The following is a 19567-nucleotide window of genomic DNA, read 5'->3' as shown; positions in this document are numbered from 1 at the left end:
ATGACAAAGTTGTAGACTGCAATGAGGTCTCCCCTCAGTGTCCTCTGCTCCAGGGTGGACAGACCAGGTGACCTCAGCCACTCCTCATACATCTTTCCCTCAAGACCCTTCACCATCCTTACAGTGCTCCTTTGGATGCTCTCCTGTAGCTTTATATCTCTTTTACTGTGGCACCCAGAACTGCCCCCAGCACTCGAGGTGAGGCCACCCCAGCTCAGAGCAGAGCAGGACAATCCCCTCCCTTGCCTGGCTGGCCATGCTGTGCCTGGTGTCCCCCAGGACAGGGGTGGCCCTCCTGGCTGCCCCCAGTGGAAGAAATGATCTGCAGTGGCATTTTCCCGGGGCACTGCTGACCATGTTCCACTTGCCAAGATCAGGGCCCAGTGGTGTGTTCCCAAGGGGCTGCTTTCCCAACCTTTTGTGTCCCAGTCTGTCCGTGCATCCAGGCTTGCCCCATCCCAGGTGCTAGACGTGGCACTTGTCTTTATTATAAACTTCATGTCACTGGTGATTGCCCAGTCCTGCAGTTTGCCTGGGTCTCTCTGCTGGGCCTCTCTGCCTTCAACAACTCCTCCTAATTGTCAGCAAACTGGCTTAGTATCCCTTTGAGTTCTGTGCCCAAGTCATTTTTGAAGAGGTTGAAGAGCACTGCCCTGAGGAGGAGCCCTGTGGAACTGTACTAGTCACAGGTCACCAGCCTGATGCCACCCCATTCACTGTAACCCTTTGTGGCTGGCCACTAAGCCAGCTCACCCATTGCATCACATATCCTGAAGGATCCTGTAAGAGACAGTATCAAAAGCTTTTATTGATTCCAAATATAACTCATCTTCCCTTGATGTGGATTACCCTATTATAAAATAAAATTAAGTTTGACAAGAAGACAGATTTTTCCCTTATGAACATGTTTAAGCTGTGACCAATGACCGCATTGTCCTTCAGGTGTTTTTCAATACCTCACAGAGTAATCTCCAAAATTTTGTCAGTCACTGAAATGAGACTGTGACAGGTCTGGAGTTTCCAGGCTCATCCTTCTTGGCCTTCTTGGAAACTGGGACAATGTTACCAGTTTCCAGTCAATTGGGACCTTTCCAGATTCCCAAAACCACTAAAAAAATCATTGAGAGGCCTTGTATTTGACATCAGGCAGCTCTTTAAATACTCTCAGATTCCCATTACTCCCCAGATTTTGCTCCAGCTGAACCCAGTGGTTCAGCTGGAGCAGCAGATCCTGCAGAAGTTCATGTCTCTGTGATCATATTCATACTGTAACAGGCCCATGTTACTTCAGCACTACCTTTTGTTATTAATGTATTTAAAAAACCTTTTTTGTACTGGCCAGCTTCAATTCCAATTGAACTTTGGCCACACAAATTTTCTCCCTACAGTGGCAAGCAGCATCTTTGTATCTCAGATCATAATTTTAAAAAATTACTGAAATGCAAATTAGAGAAAACTTAAAATGTGGTGTAGGGGGAGTATATTGGTTATTATACACATACATTATTTCTCCTTCCTGCCCAATCTTGTTTTGATGGCTCAGTACTAGGAAAAATACTTTGTTTTCCTTGCTGCTGTCAAAGGCTTCTTGCTAAACTGTAAAAATAGGATTGGTAGCTTCTGGAGATAGTTATTTTGTCTTCCATTTTGAAGTATTTTGAGTATTTATAGCACTGAATAAGGAGGAGGGGGCAGGAATCAAGGAGATCCTGTTCTCCTTGTGCATACAATAGCAGAGATGAGGGATTTTCCATATTTAACAAAGACTCGCTCCTTTTTCCATAGCATTTGGTAGTCATCGTTTTAGTGTGAGAGAGAAAGAAACTCTCTGACAATGAAATTCTTCTCCTTTCTTGCAGCTCAGGTTTGATTTCTTAATTGCTGTATCATCAGCAGCATCACCACTCATCAGCTCTCCCTGCAGATGGCGAGACCTGAGTTGCCAATCTGGTGAGCTGGCCAAGGAGTTGCCAAATCCTCCTCCCTCCCAAACCAAAAGACTGTTTCCCTTCCCACCAGCTTTATGACTGACCAGTTTTTCAGTAGGATTTGTTCACAGGATAAGTGTCACTGAGGAGTCTGCTTGGTGCTGGGTGACCTGAGTTCTGTCCCTCCAGGTTGTCACCTGGTGGCCACTGATGGGCTGTGCTTAGGCTGGACCCAGGTGCAGAGATGCAGGTAAAGCCTCCTAAATTGTACCAGCTGACCACTGTGACTTTGAGAGAGGCTGTAACAAGTAACCACCATGGCTTCTGTAGCTGGCACAACTAGTGGTGACTGCCTTCAGGACAGCTTCTGCTGTCATCTTAGTTACCATGGTGCCATTAAAATACTTTTTGCTAAGTTCACAAAGGTCAGGGTTGTTTTTTTTTTAAATTATTTTTTGGATAAAGGCTCAACTGTAGGTAATGGATCTATGCAGTTTTAGACAAAGCTTTTCTGTTGCTGGAAGGCAGCAGAAAGGTAGATAAAAGTGACTGGTGCTTTGTCCACACACAGCAAGCTGTAGTCTTTTGGTCACAAAGGCGACAGGATTTATCAGGCAGCTGTCTGTGCCGTGGACTAGCTTACTTTTCTCTGCAGTGCAATCCACGTCCCTGGGAGCAGACTCTGTCCTATTACTGAGAAAAAAAGCCTTGTAATTCCTCTTGAAAGTCAAGTGCCAGACTGAGGCATGTCCACTGGCTGCTGATCTTACCTCTCTGAGCTGTTCAGCTGTGCAAGTGAAAGCAACCACTTTCCACGGTATGCAAATGCTTACCTGCTCCATGGGATCCTCTCCAATGATTTTTAAGGGACAACAGAGACACCCTCTAATAGCTGATAAAACTACAGAGCCTCTTTCAGACTGTGACAGTAAGTTAGCAAAGAATTTGTTCTTTTAAGAAGCTTTAGACAGCTGTGTAATTTTTGTAAACTGGTGGAACTTAAGACTTTGTATCAAAATTGAAAGAACTTTCCATTGTTTCCTGGTATGCTCTTGAGAGAGTGAGCATCACTGGGTCACTGCTCCCAAACTTTCTGGTCCCAAGGTGGGGCGTAATCACACGCAGGAGGCTTGCTCTAAGGAGAGCCATTCTTTCATAGCAAGAAAAGCACTCTGATCATACATTACTAAGGAGTGTAACTGTGTTATTGTTCTGCTTGAGAGCCATGCATAGGGAGGCTTATTTAGAGTCCAGATCTCCTGGTATAATTTTTTTGTGACTAATTCAGCTCATAGTAAAATCACAAGTGAGCAGGCTGCTGATCTAAGGACTTTTTTCATTACTACAGGTAGTTTTTTCTGATGTTATACAGAGGAGGCATTAATTTGTGCACGAACATTCCTGCTTTTCAAATAGAAAAGCTCAGAATACTAACAGCTAGATGCATTCAGGGTCCTTCAAAGGTATCACTTCACCCCAGGTGAAATGCAAGCCTCATGGATTATAAATGTTATGTAACTTGGGCATATCATCCAGGAGGCAGGTTTTCCTCATCAGCTTTATGAGTTGGTGGAGGAAGCCAGCAGGCTCATGCAGTGGTTAACTTGGAACATTCACTAAGTTTTGACCCCAGTTCTTGGAAGGAGCTCCATCTCTTCCCCTTCTGGACAGAAGAAGGACCTCACACTTAATATTAAAGGGGGACCTAAACTCCTTGGTTAGGAATCAACCCATCCTTAACAGTATGTATCTCTTCTGGATGCTAGACAGTGATGCCTGGAACACCCAGACTCTGTGCCAAGTTGGCAGCATGATTTCCTTACTCATCTTGCTGACCAGAAAGGTGGCTAAGCAGCTGGTGTGGGCTCTTCAGCATCCCATGATGACCAGCTCTGGCAGGGTGTAAAGCACCAAGTGACCAGGGCCATGTCCCACGTCACTGCCTTGCCCCCAGCAGGCAGATGGGCAGAAGCTGACCCAAGGTGCTGCTCCCTGCCTTACCCTGCTCATTCCCATCCCTCTGTGCCCTCGGCAGCAGTGGCTCACAAGCCTTTGCAGGAAGCAGAGAGCTGTGTAACCCTTGTCCTGTGCAGTTTGCTTTTGACAGCTGTCGCAGCCAGCAGAGCTTTGGCTTCAGATGTAGTGTAATGATTAGTGTAACACGCAAATAATAATTTTGTTGTAACATCTGCCATCCTCTCAGGGTGAGGCTGCGTGTTTTACCCGTGGGCTGACAGTTGCTGGATGGATTTTGTTAGGTTCCCAGACACACCCTGGTGTGTCTGTATAATTGATGTACTTATTAAAATGGGAACAGAAAAACCTCTTCTGTTCCCAATACCAGATTTAATAATAAACTGTCATTTTGGTCTGTGAACAAGTCTTTTTTTGCAATGCTGATCTCACACCTTTAGCTATTATGGTCTGCAGTTACGAAAGTAGAAGATAATTTTTGTTGGCCATTGAAAATACAGGAGTGTTTTGCAATTTTTTTCTCTTTTTGTTGCTTTGTATGGCAGAAACATGCTGAAAATATGCTCCCTTAAAACTAGTAGTTTCACCTTTTTTAAAAAAAAACCCAACAACCCAGCTTCTTGCACTAGATGGCAGTGTGGATGGTTCAATGGGAAACTAGTTTTATTTAGAAAAATCATAAGATTGATGATATAAAGTATTCAACATTTAAAAAAAAAATCATTTTCTAGTGATGGCAAAATTGCTTTTCATTGCTTGTCTATCACACATTTGTGCTGGGGAAAAATGTGTATTCCAGATCTGAAAAGCTTGTGTAGGAAGTGCCAGTTTTCAGAGTTGCAAATTATTGCATTATTCTCCTTTTCATTTCTCTTCCTACATCTCAGAAGAGCTGAGGTCCTAGTGGGATGAATGTTCATCTACACACTTCCACAGATGCATTGCTGCTGTCCCTCGGACACAAGCCTGGGGGGAATTCTGCTGCATGAAGAGTAGTGACAATTACTAAATATTGAGAAGTATGCTAAAATGATTGGGTGTGATTACACATTGTTGGTCAAGGGTTAGCAGTGAATGAATAGGTGTATCAAGTTGCACATATCTTGAAGAAACTTTATCAAAATCAAGCCATAATTAAGAAAAATACAGCATCCTTCTATACATGTGAAATACTAAACACAGTAGATAAACTAAGTTAAATCAGGATGCGTGCCCCATACCTGAGGGCCAGTGTGAGAGTAAAATCCTGGTGAATACCAGCAATCATTTATTGAAATTCAGCAATGCTGCTTTCCACTGAAAGAAACTAAAGGGCAGACCTGAACTGAGACATGGTATCTGAACTTCTTCTTTGACTAGATGTTCATGAACCTGTTGGATGCTGGAAAAAATAATGGTCCCTATTCTGAGCCATTTATGCCAAGGCATAGGTCTTTGAGATGGTGGGGGTCTCACATTCTCCCTTTAGCAAGACTTGATTACCAGAAGAGAAGAAGGGGTTTCACCTGTAAAGAAAGTCTAGATAATCACTGGCAAATCCACTTGCATTTATTTTGAGTTAAGTAAAAAAAGTTGCTCTCTGGTTCTACTCAGCTTAGTCCTTAGGCATAATTAGAAAAAGTACCGTGCAGGCACCTCTGCAAAAATTTGTCTTAGATGTGTACAAGTGTATTTTCACCAAGTGTTTTGCAGCATATCCTTTAGCTCTCCTACATAATGCAAATGAGAAATTAAGATTAATGATTTGAGACCAATTATCAGGAAGTTTTTAAGGTAAAGCTAATTATGTTGTATGGGGAGAAAACTACGAAACTTTTAATTGCAAATAGGTATCCAGTACCCAGATGCTCTTACACTAAAGTGACAGCATCTTTCCATGGCTTGTGCAATCTGTATGAGATAAAAGTATAAAAAATAAAATTATAATAATCATAAAAAAATCCCAGACAATCAACAGTAGGAATAAGTCTTGGCTTGCACAATGCAATGTTATATGTGTCTATATAACAAAATCTTTCAAATAAAAATGCACCTTGCTCTTGTAAAAATACTGAGAAGAGAGCAAGCATGTTTGGGAAGAGTAAAATTATTTAATTGTTGTTCTTAATGCATTAAATATAAAATACATTTAATTGGTTTAAATATGTTTAAGTATGTTTAAATAGGTTTAAATCTTTTCTATTTAAATTTTATATTTTATATTTATATTTAATAAAAAAGTGTTTTAGTCCCTAATGTTAACTAGAAATAAAACGGTCAGAATGCTGAACTTAACAAGCTAAATTTTTGTATTTGCAGAATCCATATTATTTCCTCATCTTGTTCAGATGTCTGCTAGTTAACACACTGCATTATTCCTTAATATGAATACAACTCAGTGTTTGTCCACAAATGTATGCTCTTGGAATGAGTAATTATTCTCTATTGTCCATTGCTCTTTGCCTATTGTATATTAAGCTTCTTAACCCAAAGTTTCTTAGGAAGAAATTGCTCTGTGGTATAGGCAATTGGATACTCAAATGCAGATTACATTGCTTTCAAGAGAGTACAAATTGAGTGACATTTACTCGTCCTCTCTAAATGATCGTAATGGGCACTGCTGAGGATTGGTCTGTGTTCAGTGCCTGGAAAGAAAATTTCCAGAAAGCTGGTGCTCTGTCACAGCTGTGTCCTCCTAGACAGTGATTTAAAATGTATCTGGGGGGAGACGTAGGAGGGAAAGAAGGAGCCCAGATGTTATGAAGGAATTTCTTCTGCAATTGTTCTGCTTTGTCTGAGTAACAAAGGTACAATTACTGCTTGGACATGAAACTCTTATCTTGCTGCTCCAGGGAATCTTTGTGGTTGAAAAAGCGCCCTCTTCTAAGTACAAGATAACTGAAAAAGAGACAAAGATTAGGCTCTTGCTGTAAATACACATCTCATCTGTGCAGAGCTTATGACTGCAGCCTCAGCTAACCTTTCTGATGGCTCTGCAGGCTGCTGGGCAGAGACTTGGTACTAGTCTGTGGTTCTGATGCTACCTGCTTCATCTCTCACCCCTGCCTTAGCTCACCTCTTACACATGGCTCTGCCACAATTCACAGACATGCTGAAAGTTGCCATCCTTCATTCTACTAATAAAATTGGACTTCCGGCCATTTAAATAATGTCGCTTTTTGCTTAACTATTAAACTAATTAATGTTGTGGTTTAATCAAGGGCCCAGTTCGTTCAGCTGTCATTATGAGAAAATACTGTGTTATTTATTTTAAATGCCTAGGATTTTGCTTAAATATAGAATAAACCAGTCTCTAGCCTTATCTTGTTTTGAGATAGATAAAGAGGTTAGTGCCACAACCTATTATGTGGTCAGATTAGTGTACATATATCTAAGAGTCCAGCTGTCTTTCTGAAATGAACAAGCAGTGACAAGTTTCAGAACAAAAGTTGGGAAAGATATTCTGGGTAAGAGAACGCAGCTGGTTTGGTACCTGAAATGCACAACATGTCCAAGTTTAAAAAAGATAAATATGGAGAAAAGGTGCTTCAATTTTCATCTCATAGAAACCATCTGTTTTCTCTGTCTGTCTTGCATTCGAAAAGGATAACAAAACCAGTGTATATTACTTTTTCTCCTCTCCTTTTTTCAGCAAAAATAAATAAATAAAAATACACATACTTTCTGTTTTGTTTCTCTTTCATGATCTCCTCTAGCAGAACAATATCTGCACTGTATGCAGTCCAGGGGACTATTTCTGGATGGCCATTTCCCCAAGCATGCTTATTACGAATTATTGTTTTTTATTTCACACTGTGGTACTAAACAAACCAAAAAATAGAAAACTCCAACACTCCTTCCAACGGGGAGTTACAAATGACCTTAAAAGTGAGCTAGCAGTGCCAATGAAAAGACTGTGGTCTACCAAAGATAAATGGAAATGCAGACATGCTATAATATAGAAGTTACAGAAAATTGAGTAATAACTGGCTTATATTATACTGTAACCACTGGGCTGAATGTGCTTGAAGTCAGTTATATTTCTGTGAGTAAGAGAGGAGAAATTTGTTGACAGGAACAATTGTTAAATGTCTGTGCCTTCACTAGGGGCAAAAGGAAGCTTGATTTGTGCAGCTGTGTCACGCTGATAGGACATCTACAGAAGTGGAGCCTCTGTAGGAAAAGATTTTGGTTATTGCAAAGAAAACTCTGCCCAGTACTTTCAGCACAGTTTTTTAGAAAATTGTCTTGATTACATACTGGTTGAATTAGTTTGAACTGAGAGGAACATACAGTTTCCTGAAAAAGTAAACATAATGCTGGGAAATGAGATTTGTAGTCCTTTTATCTGTTGATTATTCACAATTTGTCAGTAAATAAGATTGATATTATTGCCAGGTTTTACACTGGCCTTTGCCAATTCTGTGCTCCGTAGTTTAAGTTGTGCTGAAAAACTTGTATTTTCCAGGTAGAGCAAAAAATTGATATACCTTCTTATTTTATGTATTGAGTCTTGGACTACTTTATGGAAAATGAGCACACTTTGCAAAAGGATAGAGGTATCTGTAGTTGAAAGGGTGGGTCATTACTTTGAATGCTTTGGCCAGAGAGGTTCACCAAGCTTAGGAAGAGAGTAGCAAAATATGGAGTTTACAACTTTGACTTCTCTATCTGGGAGAAATTTTGTCTGAAAATTCTTCTTTCACTTAATGAAGTTCAATCCTTCAGTCAATTTTTTGGAAATGAAACTATTTTCATAGTGGGTTACAGCCCAAGAAGCAGACCCATATGTATGAGGTCAGCCACAGTGCTCTCGTGGGAGCTCACAGCAACTGCTCTGAACCTGGGCTCAACTCTGCTGTGAATTTACTGAAACAGCTGCTTATCAGTTGGCATGGGTCACTGCTTTCACATTTTTACCGCTGATGCCTGGGAAAGTTGGGTGTTTGTGCATCCTGTGCTTGCCTATTGTTCATATTCCCTCTGACATTCTGCAAAATAGGGGGCAATAATAATACCATGTGCTTGCAGTTAGCTTTCAGTTTATCAGCTCCCCATATCCCTTGGAATAAAGCTAAAGGAAATGGCTGGGCTGGAGGGCAGGATGGGGCAGCCCAGGCTTTGGTTTGGGCCATATGCACGCTGCTTTTAGCAGGTCCCAGCGCTGCAGGCTGGTCTGGGAAATAAATTGCTCAATTACTAAATTGGCAGTGTCTCCTTGTGGGTGTTTTTGCTGCTGTTTTCATTTTCTGAATGGCCCTGTGGTGAGATCTTGACCATCTTTCAGGAGCAAAGGCAAGCGCTGCAAACCAGTAGCGGTGCAGACCACAAGCTGCGTGAGAGCAGCCACTGTCGCCTGTGAAACTTGTTCCCTAGGTCTTGGGAGGCTTACAGATCTTGGTATTTGGGTCGAAATTCAGAGTCTTTTAGGAGCGTTAAAGTGTAGCAGGCTCACCTAGCATGTTACTAGCCTAGCTGCTTTCCTGCAGCTAGGAAAAGTGGATTCCTGCCTTTTGAAAATCAAACGGGGTCCTCGTTATTCCATTAAATCTTGCTGTTAGCTGACTAGTCTCCATTTTCACATAGAAGTTGTTCCTGGTAAAAACAGCATACCTCTTGGCTGCACCATATTTCCCTATCCTGTTTTCCTTTGAATTGTGTTGGTTGGGAATATTAGGCAGTCTGCTTCAGTGCCTGCACTATGGGGGCAGGAGCTACAGTTCTACCAAGAGCAGCAGTTTTTCCCTTTTCACACCTATATAGAGACTCAGAAATTTTCTGACAAAAGTTTGCTAAAACTAGTGCTAGGATGCCACAGGTCATTGTGATGCATTTTGATTTTGTAATATACGTAAGTAACAGTTATTTAATCAACAGATCTGGCAAGATCAAGAACAGGACTGATTAGGACATAAAGAATAGACAATAAATAAATAAAATTAATAATAATCTCATCTGGGATTAGAGCTTGGTGTGAGAGAGTTGGCAGGAAATAATTAAAACACATTTGCTGGGAGATTTGTTTATCTTTTATTCCTGTTACTTATTCCTCCTACTTTTCTCTAATGCAAATTTCCGCCCATTCTGTAACTATGAGCTGGTGCAAAACACACTTGGCCCTGAGGGATTGTAAGAACATGATGTTTATTTCCCCCCCCTACTCCCTTTAGTGGTTGCTCTGTAGAGGTATGCACTGCTGTGCCCACTGATGATTCTGGCAAATTTGGGAATTAACTGTGTAGGTTTCAGGTGATTGGGAGCAGAAACCACATACCTTGATACCAAAGCTGAAAATAAAAAAAAAGTAATTGCTTTATAGTGTCCCACAAATAGCTTTTAAGTGGTGTGGTTTGAATGTGAGAAGTGAGTTTTTACTGTCATTAGTCACTGTTTGGATTCTGAAGGGGGAGGCATGGTTAGCCTTTTAATGAAGTAATTTTCTGGAACTGTGAAACTTTGTTTAAAAACAAAAAAGCTATTTTTTGTTGAAAATATGATCACCATTGGGGTACATTGGAATACGTTCTGGTCTTGTGGAAACCATATTTTGTTCTGAAATAATCTGTTTTGGTATTCTGAAATCTGACTGAGGTGCTGTTTTTCTTTGGGGTCAGGTTTTTCCAAGTTCTTTTATACACAGGATAAAGCTGTGCAGCTGCCGCTCAGTGACACCATGCAGGGTTGCAGTTGCACTGTGGAGAGCGTGTCCCATTTTTGGAGAGAGGATGGCATTCAGTAGCCCAACTGGATTTTGTTAAGATGAGCTCTATTCAGTATCAGCAGTTGGAATTGGCAAGACCAGTGGCTGTCAGTGCTGCAGAGAAAAGAGCTCAAGAATCTGCCGTGCTCATCATGAGTGATAATGCGTCTGAGCACAGCGGCTCGTCAAACATGCTTTCCTACAGTACTTTGCTCTGCATGATGAATGGATGAAACTAATAATGTTTCTGAAGGGCTGTCAAAGTATCTTCGAGCTGCTTATTGTCTCTGATTTTACTGTGTCCTCCCTTAAGGAACGGGCAAATGGAGTAATGTTGAATTTCTAACTACAAAGCTCAGTCTGCAATAGTTATTTTTCTGAACTAATGTCTTTAAAGATGTTCACTGGTAGAAATTAATTACTTCTTTAAACAGCAGTTGTCTTCCTCATGAGTCAACTCCATCTTGCAGTATTTATCAACACTTTTTAATAAGATGACATTTATATTTACAGATAATAGTCATATGCATAGAGTAGCAGTGATTCCTAAAGGTTTTTAAAAAGTGTGTGTTCATCATTGCTTTGAATGCTATTTTGTTATTGCAGCAACATAAATACACACTAATCTCATGGGAGGGGCTGGCTGGTGTCTTCACAGATCTAGAGGGTGTAGGGAGTGATTTCTGCTGCTCTGTCCCACCTTGCCTCAAAAACCTGTGTGCTGCTGAGAATGAACAAAATGTTCTCTCCACAGTTGCATTCCTTCTGTCACTGTTCACTGCCAAGTCAATAAAACAAAAGTGGAATTCTTTAAAGCTGTCCTTTTTTTTTTGTTTCTGAGCAAAGAGCTGCTGATGCCAAACATTATACCTGCTCAGGTTTTGCCTTCCACATTGCCTTGCTAATTGACACTTTTGGCAATGTTTGTTTCTGCAGCTTTTTTTGAGCATAGCAGCCGCCTGTAAAATCTTTCCGGAGGGGAGGAGATGGAGTGGTGTTCACACACACAGCTGTGTTTATTTCCGTATGAGCTAAAACTGCCCACTCCAAAATTCACAGCCATAAAGGGAGTACCACCAGAGCAGCTGTAGGTCACCTTATGGGTGGAATCAGGGTTTATGTGCCTGTCCTGCAACAAGGCCAGCTGCCTCAAGCTTTCAGCAGAGGGGTAAACACCATGAACAGCAGTGCATTTCTGGGTGTCACTGAGCTGATGATGGTGGGAGGCACCTTGAAAACCTTGATTCATCTCTACAGCTCTTTTGTGAGAGGCCAACTCCTACCTGAGACCAAAATCTCATTAGTTATGGACCAAGAAATCTTGCTGTTAAACAGTGATGCTAAGAAATTTGTTTCAACTGTTTTTTACGCTACTCCTTTCCCTGCAACTGGGAGCAGACTAGATCACAGAGAGGGATGTTCACATATCGTGCAGCTCTGATAGTCTGTGCTGCAATCTGATTATCAGCAGCTCTCTAAGGAAGCTTTGAAAGACCTTTTCTGCTTCTTCAAGTCCTGCAATGAGCTCCCTAAGGAAAATGAAGGATGAATACTGCTGAAAATCTGCAGTCTACATTTTCTGCTGCCATGTCCGCCACTGCGTTAACCCTTCCTATTTCTATCACACTGTTTCAAGAATGTATTCTGGTATCTGAGTTATAATACAATAAAATAATCTTGACTTTGTTATGTCACTTCACAGTATGTTAAGTTTCTATGCCTTTATTTACAACAACAACCAAAAAAAGCTACCCACCACAAATTTTGGCAGCCGTCACAGCTATCTAGTTATTATTCTAGAGCAACTGTTGATGTGTGATTTGTGCACCAAAAAACAAACGCCACAATTCTCTTAAAATCACCTGAGACTTGGTTCTAGTTAAGCAGAGAGATACATGCAAAGGTTTGAAGTCTTCTGCTGCTGCTACAAGACTGCAGTTAAGGATAAAATTTGCAACCACCCACTTCTTTATTCACTCTGAGCTGCAAGCATGGTTCACAGTGCAGAAGTTGGTGTGACTTGAGACATCAATTTGTGAGGTGCATGTTGCCCAGTAAGTTATGACCAAATTTTACACATGTCCATGTTTAACATTTGCTTTCCTTATTCTGGTGAGAGTGGAGACAATGTAAATTGAGTAAGTTTCCGCAGGAGTCTTGTTGTTTAAGTGCCATTTAGCTTTCTTAAAATTGGCCCTTAAAGAACATGCCTTACTTGACAGCTGCTGATGAAAATAGTGCTTGTCTATGTGCCCTCAAAGGCTCATGTGCCTGAGCTATCATATGATTAATATAGCTACATTTATAAGGAAACTAACGTTGGTTTTCACCCTTTAAGAACTTCATTTTGATGTGTGACCTAGCTAGTATTTTCTTCATTTGAAAGGTCCTATTTTCATAGCAATTATTTTTCAGTGTGATGGCAGCAGGTAAGAAGCATGCCAATGTCCTCAAATAGCTCAAAATAATTTTCATTTGGGTTTGTGTTTCTTCCCCCAGTTATGAACGGGCTATAAAATAACTAATATATAGCAAAAATAAACCATTTGAATTGTAATACTCCATTGCATACATAAATATAGTCTGCTTCTTAAATAATGTTTTTGAAATAATAATTCACATAGTGTTTATTTCACCTCTTAATGTTTGTCTTCTGCAAGCTTAGCATCATCTGCCTGTTTCTTCTCTTTTCACTTTACATTTTTCTGGTGAAGCAGATATACTGTGTTGGAAATATTGTTGTCTGGTTTACAAGCAAGTATTTTGTACTGCCAGTTCTGTTCTGGTGGAGGAAGACTCAAGCAGTTTTTGTGCCTGTACCTGTGTAAAATCAGACCACCTTCTCAACAAGGTGTTTCCCCAGCTTAAATGACTGCAGAGAGCTTCCCACCTTGATGTCAGCTTTCCTCCCTGAAAGAGGAAATGCTTTTATGAACAGGGAAATACAGAGTATTTCTAAATACTGTGCAATCTAATATCTTAAATCTATTATTTACCCTGTTGCTTAATAGCAAAGGAAAATGCCCTTTGTGTAAGCATGTATGTACAAGATATGTGATGGCATTTGGATGTAGGGAATGGAAAATTAACTGTTTACCTAAGGAGAATTTTGCCTGCTTACATATTTTCAGCTTTTGGAACTTCACTACAGGCTAACATCAGCACACGGCCTTCATTCTGTACATTTTCATGGCAACATTTTGATTCTGGATGTACATTATTAGAAACAAAGGGCAAAACATGGATTAATAATTAGCAAAACATATGTCCACAGTCGTTCACTTGTAACCTTTCTGCCTGCTTTTGCTATTGCTTTGAGGAGAGGGGAAAAGAAGAGGCTATTCAGTACAGCAGAGAAGAGTAAAAAATAAATGCTAGTATTTCCTCATATGGTGATTAAATAGCTTTAGAAACTTAAGAAATTAAAAGGAAGGGGAGGACTTGCAAAGGTCTTTAATCCTCTCGTGTGGTGCTGCTTTGTAATGGTTTTGATTGTCTGTTGTTTTCCCTTGTAGTAAAAATATACAGAAGTGTAACAATTCCTATTGCTTAGGTAGTGAACCTGTTGCTCCAAGGAATGGGAGCAGATAAAATTAGCCCCAAATGAGGTACATAGATCCTTGGAGACAAAACAGTAAAAATAAGCAGCTCCTCCAAATAAGTAAGGTGGGAAAAAGGAAATTCAGCATATCTTAGGAAAAAAGCTAGGGAGAGAACATTTCTTTTAAGAGTCCTCTCCTATAAAAACTTTTCTCAAGATTTTAAATCAGTAAAAGATTAGCTGTGTTGCTGAAAAGGGTTATTTTTAGACTTTGTAGGGAAATTAGAGTGGCTGAAGAAGGGACCCTTAAGTTCTGCTCAGACTGAAAAAAAACAGAACCTAAATTTTAAAAATTTTTCCTTTTTTATCTGACTGGGCCTGCCCTTGTTCAAATTCAGCTGCTGTCTTCTGGATTATGCACAGAATGAGGGAGAAGGGGGACAGGTATAAATAAATTGTGTTTTCTGTTCTGTAGGTCTTGCAAGAAGATAGATGGATGTGCTTTTAAGCTCTGTATTGATTTGCTTGCTGTGGCTGTGTGTTTATCAGAAATTTGTGGGTGCTGGGGCTGAAGAGAGCTCAAAGTATGGCCTACCTTTGTGGGGAAGCACCATGTGGATGGGAATACCCTGAACAAAGAAAGTGCCCCTCTGCTAGGACCTTTGTGGTATGGTTTCATACCACTGGGGCACTGATAACTGTGCAGCAGCTTATTCTGCTCTCAACATAACAATACAAGTGAATATGTTACTAAGAACATCTCAAATAGTTTTAGTTTTATTTGCACCACATAGTTTCCTGCTTAGGACTTGCTTTCTGTGAAGAAACACATAAATCACATCGAAGATGTATTGTTTCAATGACAGTCCTGCTGTGTTGCTCTTCAGAAGCTTAGTTCTTGCATTGCTTTTTTACCAGAATTTGGTTTGTTCTGCAAGATGCACTGTCATCTGTCTGTTTGCTCATATGGTGACTGATAAAAACATACCTTTTTTTGCTATTTCTTTATTAACACTCTGCTATCTAATAAGATATCAACTAAAAAGACTAAAGGTAATATATTTATGGATGCCCATAGAAAGGTATAGTTTTTGCAGATTGTGGTGCACTCCACTGTCCACTGTCTCGGGGTTATAAGTGCATGAGTGTTTCAGATCCATACACCATCTGGGGGATTACAGATTTGATTCTAACTTGACGCGTGGTGTAAGATATAGATGGCCCCTTGTTTGTTATTGTTTCAGCTCATGTCAGTGCTGAGATACAGTTTTGGCTGACTGACAGTGTGAATGAAGGCTGAGTTTATTTGGATGTGACTGGCAGAAATGAGAGTCAGCACTGCCAGCCTCGATGCTGCACATGGCAGTCACACCACACATGAACCAACAGCTTGTCAGCACCTCTGCTCCCTGGCACCCTGTGGCACAGCAGTGGTGTGCCTCATGCCAGTTGCCAGATGCAGGGCTCTCTATTAGAATTTTCAGGGGAGAGACATGATTCACTGTGTCCTGGCTTCCTAAGGTGAAAAGTTCTTGTAAGTTGATCACCACACTTCTGTCTGCACTGGACTCTCTTGCCACTGTACATCTGTTTGAAAAAGATGGGGAGCATGAGCATGAGAAGATGCTGTGAATAATTAATGCAAGTGTTAGTTCACTCTCTGACTGAGAAGGAGGAAGACAGGTTATGTGAACTCTATGCTGATTTCAATTACTTGGATTAAATTACAAAGTCCCAGAGCATTAGGAACAGGTTGTTTTAATGTTGATTTGACTAGGCTGCAGAGAGGAATGTCCTCTGTGAGGGACAAGTGCATTGCCCCAACTTGTGGTCCCCTCCTTTGGGTGGGTAAGTTCCCTGCAGGTGTCCACATGTAGCAAAATGTTTTTGTCTGCATGCAGTGCAGAGGCTGAGTGACACTTGCCTGACAAGCTGACATGTCTTTCTCTAAGAGCTGTTGAGCAGGAAGAGTATGGAGATACCCAGCTAGACTGGCTCCATCATGCTGTGCTGCAGCTGCTGCCAGATGGTCTCCAGCTGGGTCATGCCAGCTCCAAATCACAGAGTTAGCATGGTTTGGTGACTCTGCATGCTCAGGAGTGAGAGCCCATATGGCATGTGGCGGGGTGACTGGCAGGTTTCTGCTGCTGAGATTTCTTGCCTCCCTTCTGCCAGAGAGTGTGCAGGCTTGCAGTCAGTCCACAGGCTGTGGAGTGGACATATGGTGGCTGTGGAGACAGGACCAGAGAAACCTCCTCACCCCTGGAACAAATGTTGAAAGCCTCACAAGAGATGGTTTGTGGCTTAGCGAGGAGGTAAAAATAATTGTGCAGACGTGCTGGCTGTTTGTGAGGGATGCTGTGTGATGGAGTGGGAAGGGACAGCAGCCTGGAGCATGTCTGGAATGTGTTCCCTGGCCATGCCGAAGCTGTGGGGTTGTGGTCCCCATAGAAATGCCGTAGTAAGTAGGGTCCCCTTGTATTGCTGAAGGGCCATTTCAAGCAGCTTGAAGAAAAATGGGCCCATGTTAGTATTGAGGTTGTAAATACAGTCTAGCACTTGGGGATAGATGTTGGCAGTGTGGGCAGTAGACAGAGTCTAATGGAGAGTGGCACTTTAAGTCCTCTCTTATAAACGGTGGTAGATGAACAGCAAGAGTCTGGTCCTTGCAATATTGTCTCCTTGCCCCTGCAATTTTCCACTTTCTTTCTGGAAAAAGCCTATGACTTCTCTGTTCTTGTGAGGTTGATACCACAGTCCACAGAACCCATATTAGTAGTTAAAAAAAGAGATACAAAGATTTGGGCATTATTGCAGGGGAGAAGCAGCATTTAGGGCTATATGGGGACAAAGCTGACCTGCTGGAGCTTTCTCAGGTAAAGATACACCTTCAGCTGAGGTCACAGTTACATGAGCAAATGCTGCTAGACAAAAGTATTTGTCCTTGAACTTGCCATCTGTCCCATATCGTTGCTCTTTTGTCATACCAGATTTATGGTTGGTCTGGTTATGTATAGCATCTCAGACATAAAATCAGAGGAAGAGACAGACTGATATTTGACTGTCTGCCTCTAAATATGTTTCATGCTTGTGCCATTAAATATGCAACATCACTGACGACTAAATACTTGGGTACTTATAGAAGAGTTAGACTTGTCTATTTATCAGAGTTTATACCTTAAAATCCTTGCAGTTTGTCTTAGATGCAAAGTCTAAACAAGATCACAGTCCATTTCATAAACTGTTTGTAAACATCCTTGATTGCTTTGTTCATCTCAGCCTTCAAGTTTATCTACCTGTAAATTCTCTTTGAATAACTGAATTAATTTTAAATTATTGGGATCTTCATGTGCGTTTTTCCAACTGTTGTTCAACTTTTAATCTTTCAATATAGAGTGGAAAGCATGCTGTGTTTTGTCCTGCCCCATTGAGTGAACAGATGTGATGGACAGTTCATACACATGCTGTGGAGAGGAAGGTAGAACTGCTTCTCGTCCCAGGCAGAGCAGTTCCAGGGTTGTCAGCTCTGAGAGGTATACACAGGCATACTGGTGCTGGCATGCATGTGTCATCCCCAAGATGCATTCTTTCCTCTGCCAACTTTTTGGAAGCCTTTTCAATTGTTATTCATGCTGGATTTCTGTCTTTGTCAGAGCAGATGAAAATGCTGCTCAGCACACGTTTCATTTCTCTCCTGGAGACTGAACTATTTCAAGTCATGGAAGTTCCATCCCTCCAGGTTTTCCACAAGAAAAATATGGATAGCACAGTTTCATCCTTTGGACTCCCAGTCACAGCAAGCATTACAACCCATAGCAATACCATACTGGTTTGAATTTATGTACTTTTATGTGACTCATTATTCACTGGCATAAATAAAAGGGAGTGTCCTCTACATCACCCATTAGGAATTTCAGGTATAAAAAAAAAAAGTTGTTTTTTTCTACTGTGGATTGCCTTTCTTTTTCTAGTTGATTTTTTTTTCTCTGTAATATAAACAGAAATGGGTTTCTGAGTTGCAGCACCATGCAGTTTTTTGAAGGCGTCTTTTTTTCTTCCGTAATGTAATGTGATGACAACGATGCTGTCAGGAATGATTTCCAAAAGAGATGGGTGGTCTGAGAATGCTTGCAGGGTGTGGGGGGCCTTGCAGCACTGTGTGCCATCCAGACATACCTGTCTGTGTTTAGGCTCACATCACGAGTGAAGATTATGCTGTTGCACAATAGACAAGGACCACCAAGTCATCAGACTGTAGCCCAGTTCTGTATGGACGGGATGTCCTCCTTATTACAAGTGACAAAAGCATCCCATCTATGGTGCACAGAATCCACACAAAGATTTCCTTTTACTGATGAGTGGTGATCCTGATCGTAAGAACATAGGGCTGCCACTGCCATAAGAGCTGCCACTTCTGGCTGGCGGTGAGTCTGATGGACCTCTGATAGCAGGAATGGCTGCCAAAAGTCCACCAGGCTGACCTGATGTCTTTTGGGATGCTTTGGAGGGCTGTGTCCAGCCTCTGGCCTATGCTAGAGAAAGCTGCTTGTGATTGCAGGTAAGTTCTGTTTGTCTTAACTGCTTGACAAGAATTACTAGAGCTGAGGTTTACCTTCCCACAAATTAGCTCGATGTTACAGCCAAGCTTGGTTGCACTAAAAAATATTGAGTGTACCTTACCCCATTTTGTACGACTGTTATTGCAAACAACTTTTGAGTAAGATGTTGTTAATGACCAGGATCTTCCACATGGTGAGTATACATGAAGGGGTTAAAAAGGGGCAAAGTAAAATGAGCTGGGGACTGCATTGCCTATGAGCTGGGAGAGAAGATTATAGTTCATAAAATCACAAAGGGTGTGGTTTGAATCTGAAAAAGCTGAGTCTGCACTGATTTTGACCAAGACCTGCAGCGCAAGAATTTGGTGACAGTAAAATATGTGAAATATCAGTATAAAATAAGAAAAAATGTTGTGATGGGTATTGACAGCCTGGGACTTCCTGCCCCACAAGGAGCAGAAGCAGGTGGCATCAGCAGGGTCAGAAAGAGGATAGTTAAATCCACAGGCAATGTATGTGAATATTAAAATTACATCATAAGGACATATCTTTAAATACTCCCAATCCAATAATTGTTGATGCTGAAAGAATACAGAAGCATGGAGTCATCATAAGGCACTTGAACTCTCCTTAAATAATATCTGCTGTTGCTATTATTGAAAACAAGATAGTCTGGATGGATCATTTGTCTGACCCTACAGAATGCTGGTTATGTTTGTTTCTGCTGGGTACTATTTGGAAATCCTTTTGTGTTGGGTTTTTTTTAGTTTTTATAGAGATGGGGTATCTCCATTCTATAACCTTAAATTAACAAACCTTATCTCAGTATTTACATACAGATGGACAAAACTATATAAACTTTCTATCAAGTTATGAAAATTCTTTA

General features: G+C 41.0%; 1 protein-coding gene across 2 annotated transcripts in view; it reads left to right on the top strand.

The window, feature by feature from the left end:
* KANK1 (KN motif and ankyrin repeat domains 1) overlaps window positions 1-19567 on the top strand; it is a 129042-nt gene that overhangs the window by 53349 nt on the left and 56126 nt on the right. The gene's annotated exons all lie outside the window — the stretch shown is intronic.

Source organism: Serinus canaria, chromosome Z, assembly GCF_022539315.1.
Source record: "Serinus canaria isolate serCan28SL12 chromosome Z, serCan2020, whole genome shotgun sequence".
Classification (NCBI taxonomy): domain Eukaryota; kingdom Metazoa; phylum Chordata; class Aves; order Passeriformes; family Fringillidae; genus Serinus; species Serinus canaria.
This window is presented reverse-complemented; position numbering and strand designations above follow the sequence as displayed.